Source organism: Lytechinus variegatus, chromosome 13, assembly GCF_018143015.1.
Source record: "Lytechinus variegatus isolate NC3 chromosome 13, Lvar_3.0, whole genome shotgun sequence".
Taxonomy (NCBI): domain Eukaryota; kingdom Metazoa; phylum Echinodermata; class Echinoidea; order Temnopleuroida; family Toxopneustidae; genus Lytechinus; species Lytechinus variegatus.
Window position 1 is genome coordinate 26,506,430 of NC_054752.1, and position 21,484 is coordinate 26,527,913.

The following is a 21,484-nucleotide window of genomic DNA, read 5'->3' on the forward strand; positions in this document are numbered from 1 at the left end:
TGAATATATGGATATCTATTATTCATCGGACGATACTGTGGAAAGCGCACTATTTCAGTATTTGAATGGTATGCAAATAATTATGTTTGACGCCATGTTAAGACTGTATAAGGCTATACAACTTGAAAGCAAAGTTAATTAATTTTTTGAACCACGTAAGTTACAATCAAATATCGTGATGATATAAAGACTACGAAATTGATAAAAGTTCAATTTCACCAAAATACTTTTGAACATATTGAATGAAGAGGATGGGGGCAGTGGCGTACCTAGGATTTTTCACAGGGAAGGGGGGCGGGGCAAATTCGTCCGCCAAAAATTTGACAAGCAAAAAAAAAAAAAAAGGTCTTCAAGCACGTCAGGGGGGGGGGGGGGTGAGGGATACATCCCTTGCATGGCTTGTGACTCGTGGGGGGAGGGGGCAGACTACCCCCCGTAGGTACGCTAGTGGGGATATTCTATACCCGGGGCTTTAATCTAGTTGACCGCAATCACTGAAATACAAGAGGGCAAACGGAAGGATACGTACAAAGAAATAGAAGAGAGAGGCGGGGTATAGAGAGTTCTTGAAAAGCATCTCCAGGCGAAGAGCACTGCTGAAAGTGATACGGGGAGGAATAATTTGAAAGTGGCCGGAGAAAGGTCTCTGTTTCGCTCCCGAGTCATTTCATAAATGGACAGAAGAAGGATTGGAACATGGATTCCTAGTTTCATCAGAGATTGGAGAGACAGAGGGAGAGCACGAAGCCTCTGAAAGAAGGAAGAGTGAAAGAAAGAAAAAACAGGGAAAGAAAGAAATACAGAGAGCTAATTGATAAAAATTACATAAAAATGTATGCATTATAATCGATGGGTAAATAATACAAAAGCGAAAGATAAAGTAAAAAATAAGGTAATTAATAGTTGGGATACGAATGAAATTAATGGAATAGTAATAATTATATCCACGTTGCATTCGTCAAAAATGAAAACATTACTCATGCAGGGGCCGCGGAACGGTTTTCAAAGTGGGGGGGGGGGCTGACCATGCAAAAAATCACAATCATATGGTAATTTTTACGTTTTTGTACACGATTTTGGAAAAAAAAGTGTGTGTGGGGGGGGGGCTGAATCCCCCAGCCCCCCCCCCCACCACTTCCGTGGCCCCTTTCATGAAGTGAATTCAATTCAATGCCAATACTGAAATGACTAATATTCCCACTAAACTATAGAATTTGTTTTGTTTCATTTGCTATTCTTCTTTACCATGTTCACAAATTATAGAACACGTTGATTACTTATTCTCCACAACCTCACTGGTTTATAGCCGATGACTCAGAGGATCTTTGTGTAATTAAAATATTTATTATGGTATAATCACGCTCGATCAAGCCATCATTATGATTATCTGACACTATTCAATATTATTTTGAGCATTTAAAAACACACCGAGAGATACACTTGGAGTATACGCACGCAGGCAGCGTACTCTTGTTCATGCTGTACGAGGTAGTCTATACATGTGGTATTCATTTTGCTTTATATAATTTTTTTTATGGTTTTCTGATTTTCTCCGTTGCTCCAAGTAAATTTTGATTTCATGCAAAAAGAGCCAAAGTGTAAAAAGTGCGACCACGAAGGGACTCGAACCCTCAATCTTCCGATCCGAAGTCGGACGCCTTCTCCATTAGGCCACGCGGCCACTTCCTGAGTGAATTGTGTAATTGTTTGTGTTCATGTATACATAAAATCATTGTATATGCTTTGAACATATTGACCATGCTGGTCATGTGGCGAGTAACATTTTTTTTAAATACATGCACAAAAAAATCTAAACGAAGAAACAAGCAACCAGATTGAAGCGAATATTAATTGATTACATTTTAAAAAAGAAACTGCAAATTAAAGTACAAATTAAACGCATGAAAAAGGAAAAAATATGTAAATAAAATATCGCGACCACGAAGGGACTCGAACCCTCAATCTTCCGATTCGAAGTCGGACGCCTTATCCATTAGGCCACGCGGCCACTTCATGTCAAATATCTCATTCAAAGATATTTTGAATGGAAAACACATTTCAATAAGAATTCCCATTGCTGTCTTGATTGCGTTGATTTGTGTTTTTTCTTTTATTGATTACGAACGAAGTATGACATAACAATCATTGAAACGTAACACAACCAAGAAAAACACGAGCATTTTTTTTTGGCTGCTATGCTTCGAGCATATATTTGCTTATATAGTTTGCCTCTGCATTTTACTCATTATATTTGTTAATATATTGTACTTATGTCTTTCTCCAGTCACTAAAGATTGTCACTTGGTTATGTACTTCATGCTATATTTATGATTATGTCTCAAGCATTGTAAATTTGTTTTGTATATTATAAATAAATGCATAAGATCCTGCAAAAAAAAAATCACAAATCAAGCCTTAAATTACTTTAAAACGTAAGGACTGGTACCTGGGAGATTTGTTTGCTGTAAAATCTTCCTATATATTGTCTTCTGAAAATAAGAATATCAGGAAAAAAAGATGTATATATTTTCCAGTCTTTAAAGTTTAAACCAATTTGCGAGTCGTTTATGTCTTAACTTACCCACCGGGTTTCAGGGTTTGTACAGTCATGTAGATTCTACATACATGGCATAATAATTAAATACATACAAAGTTATGTATTTCCTCTTTTTATTTTTGGAAATGTACGGTTGCGGTGAATAGACAAATAGTTATAACCACGATTACAGGAAATAGAGTGCATTGGGAAATAATTGGGTATGTAACTGAACGATTATCATGATGATACGATATTTATTGATAATTATATTCAAAGATGACGGATTAAACCGCATGATGAATCATCGTTGAATAATGCATTCTGAAAATGCAATGAATTTATGAATTTGTAATGCGCAGTATTATGTATTGAACAAACTAAGGTAATGATGATGACAGCTTTAGTTGTCTATCATGATGGAATTTAGTTGTGGGCCAACCAGTTGAACGAATGATCATATTGTGAATTTATGACCGTCAAGTTATAATCAGTTGTAAATAAGGTCTGTATTTCCTTATTTTGTAATACTCTTCATAAATACATTTGTGCTCCTATGCTTTCTGTTTTGTCCATACTGCTAAATGTTCTGTAAGAAGGAAAACATTATTGGTATTTTTTATCACTTAATGGTTTATAACAAGTGTTCGCGAACATCTCCAAATCCTACATTTTGTGCAAGAAAGCATGTAGCCAAAGCTCCTTATGCATACATTTACATCAGCGGTGAAATAAAAGACGGGATGAAAATGTCAAAGCTTTTAAGAGTCTAGACATTTCTCAAGTCTTAAGTAGTATTTACAAGGTTACACTGAATTTCTTCTGTTTGGTGCGATGTGTTCACATCAAACGTAGATGTGTAACCGTAGGACTTTCCTTCTATGTGTTATTCACCGTGGTTTATCTTATCATAGCGTAGTAGAATCTTGTCGAATTCTTCAAGACCTATGTTGGTCACCGAGGCAAGGAGGTTGACCCAGGTACTATGCGGTCATTGACAACATTAAATATTATTATAAGATTTCAGTACTTGTTGTATTTCAGTAGTTTTGTTTTGATGTTCGAAACCAATATCACGTACACTTCTGACCTTGTAGGAAGCCATTGTCTTTTTCCATTTAATGATAATTGGTGTTGTCATTCGTCACTGATGCAAAATTCATCAATTGGCAGTAAAGTCATGGACTTTGAAATTATAATTATTTGCCTTCAAAGTTCCTGGAATCTCTAGTATGATAACATGGCATTAAAATATTTTGTTTTTTTATTTTTCGTTTTTTAATTGGGGAAAAACTACTAACATGACATGACATTAAACCAGCTGCATTAAACTAGTTTTGTGGATCTGAAATAATTTATTTCCTAAGTTGTTCATCTCAATCTTCGCAAATCTTTCCTGTCGGAGGACACATCTTGGTGTTCGGCTCGCATCTCTTGTCCTTGAAAATGCTTTTTGCGCCTAGTGCTCTTAAGTACTGGGTTGAGAGTGTTTATAGCGTGTCATATGACTGAATTCCATTAGATACATATATTTCTGGATTATATCTTGCTAAGGCATCATCAAGGGTAAACATTGATAACACAATAAAGAGTCACTTCTGCATGTAGTGCAACTGCTTCTTCCGTATTTTTGTTTGCTAAGGGATGGAATAAAAAGTTAGACTTCGTGTACTAAAGTATGTTTTAACATGTTTAAAGTGTTCTGAATTATACGATTTGTAATTGGTGGCCATACATGCTCGTTTTATCGTTATCTGTTTTGTTTTTTTTTTTTGGGGGGGGACGGAATTATGAAAAAAAATCATGGAAATGCCTTGTTCGGTGTGGGTGTGTGTGTGTGAGAGAGTGTTGAATGATGGCCAGCCAATTTGTTTCTTTTTTTTCTTCCCCCGCCCCTTTTGTATATTATGTATTGTATTGTATCAATTTTAATGTGTTGTATATATGTTGGGCCCCAATTCACAAGCACTGCTTCTTATAGGGGTCCAAACCTTTCATTTAATTTTTTTACATTGTATTTTTCTTTGTTTTTATGATTGGTTGAATAAATAAACTGAAACTGAAACTGAAACTCTTGTTCAGTCGCAAAACTTTGTCTTAGTCAGATTTCCCAGCCTGGATTTAAGGTGTTACCTTTCCCTTTTTTTATTCTTCGCTCGCACCGGAAAGCTTCTTTAACATCTCTTATTTATTTTCATCTTCCTTTTCGTATTCCCTACTCGCGTTTTCCCCCTTAAATTATAGATTATCGAGCGTTTTTTTAATATCATGATCTTTAATAATGTACGGATTTCTCATGTCCACTTTTTTGCCGCGTCTGCTTTTCATACTTTAAAATTAAGGGGGTTGTGGCATTGGTTCCAAGGCTATTCCTTTGTACCAAGTCAGGAGCAATATTTCAATATGACCTAACATACAAGCTACCATAAGCATGATAAATATGTCTAGCTCCTCGATATTACACGCGGCGTTTTTTTCTCACAACAATATCTTCCCCGAATCCCAATATGTATTATGAACGTGTTATATCCGCCATAGGGATATAACACAATTAGGGATTGCAATAACATAGTATCGCCTTTCAGCGAGTGCAATTGTATTAGTGGTGCATCGATGACGTATGAAAATAGACAAGGAAAGCAAGAGAGAGGGAGGGAGAGAGAAGGGGGGGGGGGGGTATAGGGAGGGAGAAGCCGAGGTGAAATGTTGCAGATGACGCCAAGGTAGTCACAGCAACAGTGATTATGACCCGACAATGGTATGGATGTCGAGACTGCAATATTGTTAGAAGTAACTCCAGCAACGAGCTTTACAAAGGACGTCACATTTAATTTGAGCACGATATCTAATTATTTAGAGGAATATTCTCCTTTTAGCCCCTTCCTTTATGATCTATAATATGATATACATGTAAGACTGCAGCGGAAACTTGCCCTTTTGGGTTCTTGTTTTGTATGATTTTTTCAGATTTTACGTGAGATATATCCGACTGTGTTATCTGACATTTTGCTTTGAGCCTCTCTGTTAAGGTTTTAGTAAATGCCGCCCCAATAAAGTGTTGATTACTTTTTCACTTAATCATGTTTATTACTACATAATGTGAACATCATGTCCTAAAAGCATGGGGATACGAATCTCCATGCTTAAAATGATTGGGTACCATTGGTTTGACTTTTAAAAAGCTGAGCTGGAAGGTCACACTCATCACCCGTGTCCGTGATATGTTCCAAAAATGAAGCCCAGAAAAAAATTGCGTTCGAAAATGATTATTTAGTGCTTCAAAAATTGAAATATAAAATGACCGGAAACACCATCTTAATTTCATCCCATACACTTATGTGTACTATTTAGGTGTCTATAAGATGCCTATTTACAAAATCGGGATTTGCCTTGTAGTTTTAGCTTTTCATTCTCAATAATGGTTGTTTTCAGGGTTTATTAGTTCTAATACATGCACTTGTACACATGATTCATCTAGGTTTGAGAATTTTTTAAATCGGCTGCTCACAAAGTTAAACAATACCTTTAAAATGTTATGGTGTGGTTGACATTAAAATCGCGTGGTCTAATGAACGAATTTTGCGACTGTATTACAAAAGATATGTTGATATCTTAAGCTTTAGACAGACCTGAAAGACGTTTTTTAAAACCAAATTTGTAATATTATATCATCCAGCAACACTATACGTCACTAAACGAATCAATAGAAATTAAATATCACCTTTAACATGTTGTATATCATAATGCTAGGAGCACATCGCTTGCCTCAGTATCAGCAACACTCTTTCATACTAACATTAATTTGAAATGGCCTTTAGGGTTTGCAGAAAGACATAAGACGTATCATCAACAGCGCGCGGCCCCAAGCAGTAGCTCGAGGACGGAATTTCGTTTTACACCCGAGCTGATAATTACAGGACGCCACAAGGTAATGTGCCTACCTTCTGGATCTTAATAAAGCATCAACTTTAATCAGAACCACTTCTGAAGGCCTGTGCTCTAGGAATGCAATTAAATCCCATTAGGTTCTGTTTTCGGGTAGCGTGTGTCATGTGTGTTTAGAGTGTGATGACGTCGGCCTTCGCTCGCGCACGCATGAACTTTAAAGCTGTTTCAACGAAGAATGATGATCATGATGATCATAATAACGATCATGAAAATATCTAGCTCTTCCCTTTCCGCCATGTCTTACATTTATACCTCATGGAACGCACTGTTAAAGCAGTTTGAGATGGATTGATGGATATGAGCGCTGTACTGCGTAGTTATTTATGATTATTCTTATTATTTTTTGGCGTCATTATTATGATCATTATCATCACATTACCATCAAGCAAAAGTAGGCCCGACATAATATGCACTTCACACTAGGCTGGCATATGTTATTACAATATTCATTATTACTTTTGATATGGATAATATTGTACAAGCTTCTCTCTCTTTGTTGGAGATTTCTTGACCATTTTCCTCGTGTATTCATCTGAGGCTCTATATACAAGCTTAGTCGGCTGCCGCCTCGGATTCCCATAAAACTTCATCGTAAATACAATTTTTGGAGTCATATTTTCACAACAGACCTCGAATCAGGTCTTTATTGGAGAAGTGAGGATAAGTTTCTTGACTTTTGGAGGAAACCTCGTGTTTTTAATGTCAAGTGAACTGACATATATCGTGTATTGGGCTCGTTTGGGATAACCACAGTTAGTAACAAGGGATATTGATTATTTGAACATCTATAATCAAAATAAACCAAACGCATAACCATCATGACCATAACACCGGAAAGCTCTATAGTGACAACAGCGCCACCACCTGTACCGAAGTTAGGGGTTCTTCAACAAAACAGTATAGGCTATAGCAACAAATACAGTACTTTCGTCCCACCTGATACGTTAAAAGACCACCTGACCCTCAGAATATATTTTTGTTCGGTAAAGAATCGTCACTGGAAATGGCTTATGGTTATACCTGAGTATAAAATGAATGATATGGAGAGTATGAAATACGGAGACAAATATCTAAAGAGGAGAGAAAGAGATAATTGAACGAGGAAATAAGAGCTGAATGGAAGATATCGGAGTGAAAAGAGAGAAAGAAAGAGAGAGAGAGGGAGAGAGGTAGAGGAAGAGAGGGAGAAAAGAGGGGGAGGGAGGAAGTGTGTGTGTGTTTAATATCACAGCTTTCAGTAATGAAAATAAATCGATATTAGAAGCGCTGAATATTATTGCCAGAGAATTGCGTTATGCGGAAACATGGTAACGTGGTTACGAACTTACTCTTTTGCGTAACCCAATATCGAGCAATATTGGCAATAGACGGAGACCGTCATTTTCAGTTTTGATATTGATACTCTTTTTTCAGCGCCTTTGTTAAGTTTATTGCAATTTCTATTCATCAAAATCATTTTATTAATGAATATCTGGGGCCAGTGCAGCGTTTGATATATATATTTTTCATTGAATGACCTTACAGAATTGTTTTTGATGTATCTAGGTCTTCAAAATCGCGTTTGTTAGCCAATGTTAGAGAAATTTTGATTAGTTCGACGATGGTCAACGAAAATAAAAACAAAACCTGGCTCCAATTTTCTGCATTCTAGTTTGTGAGCAAAAACGATCAATATTCAATGTTGACCACTGTGTTCTAACCAAAACATTCCACACATGACTGGGGTGGGGGAGGGGGGGGGGCTGTTTGATTGTGGATCTATTATTATATAATTTCATATATTTCACTTTATGTGCATTTGTTTGATTAATTAATTAATTAATTAATCAATCTAGTGTTTTTTTATCAAACCAATAGAACAAGACGAATGTGAGTTTTGAGAGGACGGATAAGGGAAGGGGGGGGGCTGTGATGATCTGATTCTGACCTGGATCCACTGATATTCATAGGCGGTGAAGGGGGGGGGGGGGGGGTCCTGTTCCCCAAAATTTGAGGTGGGGGCGGACCCCCCCTAAAATTTCAGTTGATAACTTTATTTTGCTTGTTAACTTTTTTACCTGCGTGCCCCCTTAATTTTTGTGGTCCCCCCCTAAAATTTCGGTTGATAACCTTTTCTTTTTTGCTTGTTCAATTTTTTTTTTACCTGTGTCCATCCCAAACTTTCAGGTGGATCCCCCCCCCCCTCCTAATGTTTTTGGCTTCCGCCGCCAATTCTGATATTGCCTTGATAGTGATACCCTCACGTTTCAATGAAACATCCATTGAGGAGAAAACAGTGAATGCAGTGACTGTCAATTTATTCAGAGAGAAATATAGCGATGATTCAGAGGGCTTAATTCATTCGATGCCATGGCCGTATCATGATCTGTGAGAAACGCGCTGATGAATTCGTTATCTATCCCAAATGATTGAAAAGTAATCTAGCCTTGGATTAAGATTGGCATTCGGGCTATTAGTCCACGTACTGTTCTGCTGTTCGGCTTTATTGCCACCCTTTCCATTAGTTTTGTAGATCTACGTGACCCCTTCCCCATGTATTTACCCTTTCTTCTCGTTTTTCCAATGAATATTTTCCGCCCAGTTCAACCCCCTCCCCCTAGCTTTCTTTCACATAAAATGTACACAGCAAAAACTGTGGTGTTAACCGGTGTACATAGAGGACTACACCAGTTATACTAAACCGGTGTTAAATTGGTGGTGTAAGTTTTACACCTAGAGGTGTTATTACAACACCGTTTGTTGTTACATTTACAATCTTTGGTGTTATGTTTAATCTCTAGGGTGTAATTTTAACACCTCAGGGTGTGGTCCTCCATTACTAACACCGCAGTTTTTACAGGGTAGATCTACGTGACCCCTTCCCCATGTATTTACCCTTTCTTCTCGTTTCCCATTGAATATTTTTTCCCGCCCGTTTACCCCCCCCCCCCCCTCTCCTTCCCATAAATTGTGCCACAGTATATCTCCAACCCCTGACCGATGGTATGCTTTCAAAAATAACGTAATAGTATTGATTGGTCTTGATTCGCTTCGTAAGTCCATGGTTGGTGCGACTGAAACTTCACATTTTACTGTCCTCTTAACTCACCTCTTCTCTAGCTCTTTTTATTGGTCCTTGTCTTTCTCCACCTCTCTTGTCCTTTACAATAAAACTTGAACAATAGGAATAAAAAGTGCAACACGGTAAAAAGATTAAATTTAATTTATGGGTATCGCTATAAATGTCGTCGTCTGTTACGTATGTGTTGTGATTAATTTCACGATTTACTGTGTCATTTCGGCGCTCGATGACACACAAGTCGAGATTTATTTTGAATCCGTTATTAAGTACAGTCTACGAATGAACGGCTTTATTCAGAATGAGTTGACATGTTCACTGAATGTAAAGGTTTGTCAAAAGATACCTAGGAAAAAGCATTTTCGATGAATCATACAGCTTTGTTTATGATAATGAAGACAACGAGGGGACGAGAAACCCATAAGGAATGAAGATAAAATGATTGTCATTCCTCCTTTTGTATCAAGATATATGTGAAATCCATTCGAAAAAATATCTGATATACCTATTAAATTACGACGGCCAAAAGCAGACAGACTAAAACTTAATTTAATGATAACTTCTACTTTTCTATACTTAATCTGACATGTGAAATTGAATGACTCAATCATTAACAAATAGAAATCAACGTTATTAATATTTAAGTGTACTATATTAAAAAATGTAAGTCACTTCCTATCATTAAGGTGTGTTTTATTATTTTCTGTAGCTTCGTGAGCTTCGTATTCAATAGACAGTGTTTTGCTATTCTGTATTAAATTATTGTATGGAAGCACCTTGACCGCGCATTTTCTTCTGCATAAACCAGTGATTATGTATAAAACCTGATTTGTGAAGTCAGAATCATACTAATCACAGCAAGAGACTTGTGACTTTTCTAGTATTAACCTTGCTGAATGGAGGCTAAGCTAGCTAGATCAAAGTGACTCACGGAGAAGGAGAGAAAGAAACAGAGAGATACAGAGACAGGGGGGGGGGGGGTGGAGGATGTAGAAAGGCTGACAGAGACATATAGAGAAGGGGAACTTTTATATCAGACAATGTTACTTTCTAATGATACCACGGGGGCCAATTGGTGACGAATTTTGGTCCAGATTTTAGAGACGACCCACTTATTGCCGAGATTTAGTTTTTCTCCTCGTTCCCCAAGAGGCCCTTTTGTGGTTGAGTATCAATATCACCAGGAAAATTTCACCGCCTCATTTTAGGAAGCCATCCAAACAATACACACATAAAGGCAGAAGGAGGGGAGACATATCATAACAGAAACAAAATGTTAAATTTGTATGAAATAAAAAAAAAATCATATTTTGCCCCTAGTTTGCACAAAAAATGACGAAACCCCTGTCCTATTGAAATTAGAAAACCATATTTTCGTGGAAAAGGTCCGTGGGGCTGGAGCACCGGTATTACTATCTACCTGTGATGTTGAGTTAGTATTGAAGAACAAACTTATCGTTTCCCTTCTTTCACTCCTATCCTATCTCTGACATTACGGTCTCTTCCTCCATCAATATACCTCCCTTCTTTCTCCCCTGCTCTCCTCTCTTTCCCCTCTCTGTTGTTATCTCTCTCTCTCTCTTTCTATCCCTCCCTCTCCCGTCTACCGTAGATAGATCATGTAGATAGTGGTACAAATTTAGAACAGACTTTGTTATGCTATCACATAGGTCCTTTGGTCATTAAAAGCTTTCACAGAATGTAAGCATTTCATTTTATTGAAATTGCTAAATGGATGCATACTTCCGGTCGATTCTAGTCGACGTTTCGGTGCTTAATCAACCCTTACCTCTATCCAAGTCTTCATCGTGTTTTTATCAAATTCATCAAACCATGAAAAAATTTATAAAATCTCACCATATTCGAGTCGTAGTAGTAAATTCTTTGCCAACTTCAGAAATACATCTTATAGGAAAATCTTCCTTATGTCGTACACTTACCATTTACAGAGTTATCAGAAACTAGGACTTAAGACGCCATTGGGGTTTCTTGTCTTTCACATCGGCAGACTTTGGAATGCATTATTTACGAGGGAAATATGAATATTTTACGAAAATTGAAAGTGATTTATTGCGAGTGTCTGTCCTTGGAGTCGAGATCGTAATGATTCTAGCAGCACCCGTGGCTGACTGCGGCAAATTTTTCACCGATGATTATGATAATATGCAGGATATAACACAAAAGAGGACAGCGGGGGTAACTTTCACTACCGCTATACTATCCAGGATAGATAGTGCGATGACTTTGTGGAGCGCGGTTATGCTTGTCTGAAGGTTTGCATATAGTGCAACGGTCCATTAAACCGATTAGAATATCACGAGCTCAAATAGGTTATGGTATCAACCAGCGACATTTGACAGCCGTTACCGTGTTTGCCTTCACAATAAAACACGCATACCAATCCCCTTTTAATCGATTTCTGGTCATGACTTTAAAAAATGAGATATCACCAGAACACGTTTCGACATAAAATAATTGTACGCCAGAGGTTTAATCTTCTAATTGCTCATTCTGATAATTGGTCATATGCTATTGTTTGAGTGGCTTCTGCAAAGTGGTAGTTATACATGTATTCAGACCTACGTCATGTAGGCCTACGCGGGGGCAGAGGTAGAACATATATACCGTCGACTCTACTATAAGCCCTTGTTTAAATATTCTTTCGTGTGCCGAGTCGTCAACATTAACATGTCTGGATCAAGAGGGACAAAATGGGAAAAGTGACAACGTGAAAGATAAGCGTTTATGTGTTCTAAAAATGACGACGCCAAGAGGGGGAGAGAGAAAGGGAGAGTGTGTGTGAGGGGATAGAAGGTGAGGATGGGGTAATGGTTTGTGGCATGGTTGCTATGGTTACAACATGGCATTGTTACTTCGCTTATCCATGCATACAACGTGAATTTGCGTTTTTGCCTTTATTTTCAAGTGGATTGTCCATAATTTCTCCAGGTTCTCAGGAATGTCTTTTAATGTGTGTATAAATCCCCCCCCCCCGTCAACATAATAGATGCATCTGCATCAGCATTGGTTTTATAACAAAATAGACATAATTACATTTTCTTCACTGTTTTGGTGACCTTTGATGGGAGGAACTCTCTCTTGACTCTCATCTAGCCCTGTCCCTCCCTATCTCCTTTTCTCTTTGTCTCTTTCACTTCTAGCCGCATCTTCTTTTCATTACCGCCTTTTTCTGACAGACTTGTCCATGATTCTAAATCCATATTTCTCATATGATGTTTCTTAGCAGCATCAGCATTATTTAATACAGCATTGCATGCATTGGATTTAAGATCCCTTTATTGATTGTCGGCGTTCATTACATCACTAATGATGAAATGATTACCCAGGGTCCTAGCTCTCAATTCACGACGGGAATCGATTTCAATAGCGGCCGATTCTTACCCATGTAATCTTTGTAGTATGTGAATATACCACCTGTGAAAAATATAGCTTATGATTAAATTTGTGATTCGTTTTATTAGAATGTAAGCATGGTAATATAATTATCAGTAGTTTGATACATATTTGGTCCGTATTGTTATTATGAAATCTGATAGAATTGGTATGGGTGTTTGTGTGTTTGTGTGGGATGGGTAACTTATTGATTGTGTGGGTTTTAGCGGATGTGAGGTATTTTTGGGAGAGAATAAGAGAGTTAGAGAATTGTCCATAAAAGGAAACAAAGAAACGTGAACATAGTCTTCGAAGATGTTGAAATTAGTTACATAATAAATTCAGATCAAGTAATATTAACTATTGAATCTAGAATTGCCGAGTCATGCATTCATTTATTCATTCATTCAGTCAGTAGTTGGCCGTCACTTAGATAGATTTGTAAGTCAGTCAGCATGATAAACAGAACGGAAAGACATGTAAAAGCTTAATATTTATTCAAAGCCATTCACTGTCTACATTTTCGCGCGCTTTGCCATGGCAACGAAAACGGTTAAATCCATGAAATGTCAACTCATGTGATCATGTGACATTACTAACAGCATGTAATTGTATCCGTTTCTACTAATATGGATGTTCAATTTCCTGTTATGTCATTAAGATCTCGGCCAACATTAAACTGGAGACGGTTAAATTCCACATCTTTCTGGTTGTCATGGGCAATATTCAACAGTAGAAGTTGACATTTCAATTTTATGTTGTTTGGAGAGAGAACTACATCAGCATTATAAATGTGTTGAGTAATAAATCTAACTATGTCGGGCATTGTCGGAAGAAATAACAATGTTTGAAAATACTCGTAAAATGCAGAATGGTTAATGTTATTCAAAATTGTACACTATTATTGTTTGAAGGTATTAATATTGAATTGATTTGTTTATCTATCATGCTCATAAAGGAATTCCTTGATATTACGCGTATGTTGTGCTGCATGGGGGGGGGGGGGGTTGACGAAGAATTTCAATATATTGCAAGTCTAAGTTTCTGCTGAGAATAAAGGGGATATAGCATCCTTGCGTAATGTTACCCGACATATCGGCACTTGGAGTAAAAGAAAGTTCAATTGAAAGCCTATCTTGAGCGATTGATACAGTAATGTAGGGAAAAGGGTTGATTGATGCTGGTATCGATAACAACCACTTGGGACTTTATTTCTACGGTTAGATCGGAATGTCAAGAAGAGTTTCTCCATCTTCTCAAAATGTTTTAACTAGCCCCTCCAGGCCACTCTTTCCCCACCAGCTTTTAACCAAAGCATTTTCATGAAATTCTAGTTTCTCCTCCGCTCAGCCATATACGCTCGCCCTCTCGAGAACGTCATGGGAGAATACTGCAGGAGGAGGAGCGGGAATATTATTTCCACTTCTTCCATCGCTCTTGTCACTTCTGACGAATTCAGGGGGAATCCTTGCGTGAATTATCGATTTGAAATTGTCTCGGGTTATTTTATTCCTCGGGAAGAGATGGCCCCTGCGATTCCCATTATCGAGATTACAGATGCATTGCATGCGGATGGTGGAGGGAGCGTACATTCGGAAAATCATGTGGAAGCTAGAAGACAGAGAGAGAAATAAAGGGAGAGGGGTAGAAAGGGGGAGGGAGGGGGAGATAGAACTTGGGGAGGGAGACAGGGTATGCGAAAAGGGAGGGATATACGAAAGGGGAAGAGAGGCCGAGATCGGGAAGAGGGGGATGGTGAGGGTGTGTGTGTGTGCTCGTGCGGGTGTGTGTGTGGAGAGAGAGAGACCGACAGAGGGAGGGGGTGGTTTTCTTGTCTTAATGTGTTAACATCAGCTGTAGATAGGTGACTTGTGCCAATTGAATTGCACACTACTCATAACCTTCTATGGTGTTTACAAATTATGGTGTGTGTGTGTTTGTGGCGGGGGGGGGGTACATGGACATTCACGAAAAGAACTTAACAGCTGAATAAATTGACATGGCAAAGAAATGTTATAACATATTAAATCACGGTGGATACACTCGGATGCTACCTACCCTTCGTTAAATATTTTTGTTCCTAATGGCGTACATGTATAAGAAGAAAAATCATAGGCTAATAAATTCCTCATCTAATTTAGACTGATGACCATAGATCGTAGAATAGACATCCAATACGTGACGTCACAGATATTGAAATAGCGGATCCCATCTGGTTCCCTCCAATTTCGACGCGCACTCTCTCCCAAGCAAAAGGGCCGATGTTACATTCTAAATAATGGCGAATTATATTGCTCCCGTCGTCTGGTTTACCGTTGTTTCAAAAGGAAGCACTGGAAGTCGCAACCAAATTTGATTTATCCATAGTTTCATGAATAATAATGACATCGAGGTCGCTTCATCTTCTTCCTGTTTATTTCTTCTATATAGGATTGGGGTCCGGTGTCCGGACTCTTTATATTTTTGAAGTCTTCTTTTCTGTCTTTGGATTACACTAAAAGTATGTATTCAATGGTTGTAATCATCTTCTATTTTCTTCTCTATAATATTTCCTAACATTTTGTACTGAAATTTGATGAAACTTTGCTTGTAAATTTTTCTAAATGACTTTCTAAAAGTGATCGTCCGGACACACAATCTGTCCGGACACACAACAGCTGGATATACATGGTACAGAGACACTCACTCTGCCAACAGAATGATTACATTTACCTCGTGTAAAATATTATAACATTGCCAATAGGACATTGCATAACTGTAGAGAATATCATTATATCACTGTTTCCTACTCTTTTTAATGTGTCAATGGCTGGTGCTGTAATTAGTAAATTTGTACAAGTTTTGATGGCGTCATGAAATGATTCTACTAAATATTGCAGTTGTCACGACAGAATCATCAGGATGCCATGCCAAAATTGTTACTCATAGCAATACTTGGTGTGATAAGATAAAATCCAATATTAATTTTTCATCATTGACCTACGTAATTAAAATAAACAACTTCAGCACTATAACGTTAGTAGTATCATGGACTATGGTAGTACACGCTTATTTTCAGTTTTTACTTTCCCGTCAACCAGAAAAAGGTAACTTACTGCCTTACGCACTGCCCCCGTGAAGAGCTTTGCAATTTATTCTTTGACCTCGTTCATTATGAATCGTTTGCTTGTTGTAATGGGTCCTTTGAAATGGGTCATAGCCTTTTCCGGTTACCCTAAAGGTACGTGCCATGCATTCGTTTGGCGCCTCTGTTACCTCTGTTTCCTATCGCATGGTAACGGGTGATTTCAAGGTGTTACATAAACTTTGGCGAAACCTAATGTTTTCCATAATGTTTCCATGTGTATCGTATATACGGGAGAGGAAACTTCTTGATTTACCATATTGTATATTTTGTATGTACAATTGTAAGATGATCGCTGTTTTCGCAAGCTATAGGCTTTTATGATTCCCACCCACATTGTATTGTATATTCTGCCTTGCATTTTAGGAATTATTAATACAATTAAATTGTAACTAAATTCAATATATTTGGGGATTGTTGGTCTGTGGCGTTTATTACCCTACGAACCCCATTTATTGTTTTTTATCTTATTATTATTATTATGTGTTTTTTCCTTGCTATGTTATCAATTCTTATGCTTTTTCTCTATCAGATCGACTGTAACATATTTGTTACATTGCCTCTGTCATGTCTGGAATGATGTAGCAAGAAGAATTAGGGAAGAGCCTTTATTTTCACGTGCGCTCTTTTAATTTATGGGCACTTCAGCTGGTGATGCAGAACTGATAGGGTGGTAGAACTGGCTTAATTGTATTCTAGGTCAAGTGTTCCCACATTGATATCAGGGAGAAATCGTGAAGGCTGGGGTATTAAAGCAAATAATACACCTGTGACTCGGAGGGGGACATACCTTTACCCTTGAGACGTATTCTAGATGGTCCTCGAGCGTACCTAAGAGATTGAACACTCGACATGAATGCGTAGTCAAGTTTGCCATCTTTCCTATTGCATCCCCCTTTTTGACATTGTTGACACCTGCGCATATTATATGCCGCATTTCTTCCCCCGACCTAGAAAAGGAAGAGGAGAAAGTCTATGGGGGTAAACAAGGAATAAATTGATCGGAATAGATATAAATAACCACATTAAACCGAAATTTGTCTATAAACCCCATTTATTGAATGCCTATATTCATCTTATGAAATAAAAAAATGCTATGAAATAAAACAATATTATGAAATAAAACAATTTGAAATTCATCTTCCAAAAAAAGGGAAATCATTGTATGCAGTTCCGTAGCTGTCAGGGTTATAATGATGTATAGACATAAATTAGTATATGCTATAATTTTAATTTAGTTCATCTAATTCACATTACAGATGGAGATATGTAGCACCAGTTCTGTGTGCCAAATGTATGATAGAGAGATAAGACAAGAAAATAGATAAAGATGTCTTCTGTAAGAAAGAAAAGTGTGATTGGCATGGTATGTATGTTGATAAGTAATGATACATTGAGTTTTACACCATGGAATGCAACTAAATCCAATAATTCATTGTGTTCTTGAAGATTCTATACAGGTATGGACGAAAATACATGAAGATAAGCACTCTAAATTGCAGGGATTTAGAATAAACCAAAAGGACTGTAGTTAGGGACCGATCGAATTCTGGAGTTACTTTGAATCCTAAAAATTCATGTTCGAATCTCAAGGGAATCAAATGCGAATCCCTCGAGCTTTTTAACTATTTTTTTTAGGATCGAAACTAAATCCAGGTTTATTCTAAATCGCTGCCAATTGGAGTGAAAGTCTTTTTTTTATTTAGGTCAAGTATAGCACCCCTGCTGAGAGCCTTTTCTCTAATTTACGTTGGCCATTTGAGCAACATTGTATACCTGACCACATATAGATCCATTAACTGTTGATCTAAGGTAGATGGCGAACTAGTGGAAATATTGATGCGTTTAGGTGTGATTCACACTGGTATCATAAATAAATGAGGAGTAGACGCTAGAATGATACTCCTTTTTACAATGTATGACGTAGGCGTGAACGCACGGGGCATCTGGAGGGGAGGTGGAGAGCGGGGGGGGGGGGGGGAGGTGGGGGTGATTAGTTAGAAAGAGAAAAGACAATGTTGAACGGTCTTTTTGGTTGCAGAAAGAAGCTTATTTCCCATTTGCGTTCCTACCATCTTTATATTAAATGGAAGAGAGAAATTGTGAGATATAGAGAGGGTGTGTGTGTGTGTGTGAGAGAGAGAAAGAGAGAGAGAGAGAGAAAGAGACAGTGGGGAGGGGTGGACGTATGAAACAATCCTTTGTACGTGTAGGTGAGAAATGTCGTGCTTGTCAATTTTTGTACTAAATTTGATTATGGTGGATCGCAATTGGGCCAGATTTATAAGAGGGAATAGAAATAGACGACCCACACTTGATTGGTTGTGTTGTGGTCAATATTTAATTTACTACGGTATGTAATTGCGGTAATTTTTGCCACGTTTTCTAATCAAATTATGCAAAAAATAATAAGTTCGCGATGAGAGAAGAGGGCTTCAACCTTGAACAATCTAGATCGCAAATTCGAAAGAATGCCTGCGAAAACCAAATTTGTCAGACTGAATGTTACATGGTTGAATAATTTCGCCGAACGAAAGTGCTATATTATTAACCTTTATTTTTATTTATTTTTTCTTATTTTTTTATTTTTTTTTTCATTTATTTATTTATTTTATTTTTTATTTTATTATTATTATTATTTTTTTTTTTGGGGGGGGGTTACAATTTCGCCGTTTTCCCCATGATCTGTTCTACTGCTTCTATAGCAAGACTTGAGACTTGCTTTCTGTGGCCGAACAAATTACTTTTGTTTTCATGCGTCCGTGCTTTGAGGGACACCGTAGGACGTGATTGTGAAAAATTTAACGCAGCTAACTTCAGTTGTGTGATTTGAATTTTAAACAGGTTTGTTTGTGAGTGTGTCTTTGTGTACGCGTTTTTAATACTTATGTGAGAGAGAAAGTAGGGGCATACATAGTTCAGACAAGAGAGGGAGTTGGTGAAAAAAACAGAGGGGAGAAGAAACATTGAGGGATAGAGAGGGCGAGAGAAGGGGGAAAGAGAGAGAGAGAGTCAGAGTGGCGTTTTAGGTGCTTTAACTAAAGAAAAGAAAGAAATTCTTAGAAATGTTTATGAAGGTAGTAGTGTAATACTGATCGACCATCGTGTGTAGATTGAAATATTTATGTCATATAGACTCATGAGATCTTGGAATGTGGAGTCCTTACAATTTTCAGAAATATAAATTGAAAGATCAACCTCTGAAAACTTCATGATGTTCATACTAGTTACCTATTCGGTTGTTCCCTGCAGCCAAACAGTAAGTCAGAGTGAGTCGTTGACTTTCAATCTGAAGTCATTCACCTCTTTGTTGAGTAACATATTGACTCTTCTTCTTCAAATAATCGACTCATGTACTTCATTTGTAGTCAGGACGACAGCATTATCGATTTTAAAAGATAAGTCAGCCTCTACGAATGAAGTAGGAGTACAGGGAAGTTCCACTGTTTGAAACCAATCGTTAGCTGTTGGGACATACGAGTCGAATTTTTTAATTACTATTTTTGGTAGACACCATTTCTTTCGAAATGGGAGGGGGCTCCAATAAATAAGACCAATCTCTAAATCTTTTAAACTATCATTCTGAAACGTGCAATCAATACTCGTTTGGTTCTAAAAATCAGCATCTCCGTATATTTGTGTTATATTACCTGCAAAAAATTGCCTTCAGTCATTACCACTTCAGCTTGCTGCCTGTTCACAGAGGCATCTAAAGACCGTGTTTGTTTTTCCCTTGGCCAGGCAGTCTTGTGAATTGACTAGATAATCATATTATTAATAATTTCTTGTACATAGTATAAATGCCTCTTGATATTCCCCCACAAGGGTACTCTCGGTTAAGGAGTACAAGAGGCGACAATTGGCAAATATTCTTCAGCATGTCTCAGATGCACTTGAAGACGTCAATCATAGGGTAATGTCCCCTGGCCTGTCGTTAGGCAGACCCAGAGGGCGTCGTAAAGTGTGCCGTCCGTGAGTTCCCAACGTCTGCAATTCAGATTTGTATTTATTGAACACTAGAACTTAACTTGCGCGAACAGAGCGTCTATTTAATTACAGGCACGAGCATTCAGTTGGGAAAGGAGTGATTTTGTTGCCCTTATGAGAGTAATTCTTCTCAATATTTAGCCCCTCAGTAAGAACATGAAGGAACTGTCCACTATTCGCCATGACTTCAACATGATGTGAGAATCTAAGAAACATATCTAACGTGTCTAGCTAGGCCTAATTAATTTAAATTTGTTTCACTTCTAGGTAGTTTTTCTATTCAGTATTAATGTTTTATCTCTTTTTTCATTGTTCAACCGAACAGGTTCTTGCTGTCAAGAGATATCGCCAGCTCTGTCCCTTACTGCTTCCAGGCTGCTAGTTGAACGGTATGTAAATTAAAAAGTGATAGAAGACAGATGGAACATTATTCCATTTGTATGTGTTACACGTTTTTTTTACAGATTTTCTGAAACTGAATAAAGGTTCATTGTCCTCACATTTTATGATGCCAATATTCCGAATATCCTTCTCTACACACCTCCATCTTCAAGATTCTTGTACACATGATAAATTTTGGTTATTTGAAACAATAGTCGATAGATGCTATCGCGATTGGTGTAGATGTCTTGTTATCATTGGCAGGCCTCACCAAGCTAATCAAACATGGCATCCATCTCATTTACTCCTTGCCTATCGAACTTTTCCCCTTTCATGTCCGTCTATCGCCCCAGAGAACTGACAGGTTTAAGCAATAAAATCGATAATGGTCTGGTGAAAAAATGCGTGGTGTGATCGCCTGCATGCGACATATTCTGTCAATACACTTTCTCTATTAGTATTTACTCCCGTTCATAAGGTGCCTTTGTAAATGGCTGTTCGAGCCGACTAAACCTTGACAGGATAATGTTGAAAATGCTGATGATTATGATGATGATAATGATAATGACGATGGTGATAATAGTAATGGTGATGGTGGTGGTGGTGGTGTTGATGACGATAATAACGACGATGATGTTGATTATCATGTTGACCATGCCTGATGATTAATGTTTCACGTTGATGCCCGTTGATGACAGTGAAGTACGTGTGATTATGATGTTGACGAATGAATGATTGTAAACGATGGTGGCAATGGCAGTGACATCGACGACATCTTTGTCCGTGAAGGTGGTACTGGTGGTGTCGCTCCTTCAATAGTTTTTATTTGGTTTTAAACAATATTATTTTCTATTTTAAAAGTGAGAGTAATTTAAAGCAGACCAGCAGTGGTAGTAATTATGGCATTTAGATGCTTCGAGATGGTTCGTTACATAAAATATCATACCATTTTCATCAAATTATGTGAAACAAATAACAGCCTCGGCTCACATTTAGAGGCGCCTTGACGATAGCAGACGTCATCGCAGAGTGCATCTTCGGTGGTTTTACCTCGTAC

The 21,484-nt window shown here is 37.7% G+C and overlaps 1 protein-coding gene and 2 non-coding genes across 3 annotated transcripts in view; 1 reads left to right on the top strand and 2 right to left on the bottom strand.

The window, feature by feature from the left end:
- Positions 1–21,484, top strand: part of LOC121426622 (integrin beta-1-A-like) — a 100,332-nt gene that overhangs the window by 9,542 nt on the left and 69,306 nt on the right. The window contains exon 2 of the mRNA XM_041622981.1: positions 20,372–20,435. The gene's annotated coding sequence lies outside the window, so the exon portion shown is untranslated. The remainder of the gene's footprint in view (positions 1–20,371; positions 20,436–21,484) is intronic.
- On the bottom strand, positions 1,609–1,681 carry TRNAR-UCG. Its single transcript has one exon. It is a non-coding gene; the product is annotated as a tRNA-Arg (tRNA).
- TRNAR-UCG lies at positions 1,936–2,008 on the bottom strand. The gene has a single exon. It is a non-coding gene; the product is annotated as a tRNA-Arg (tRNA).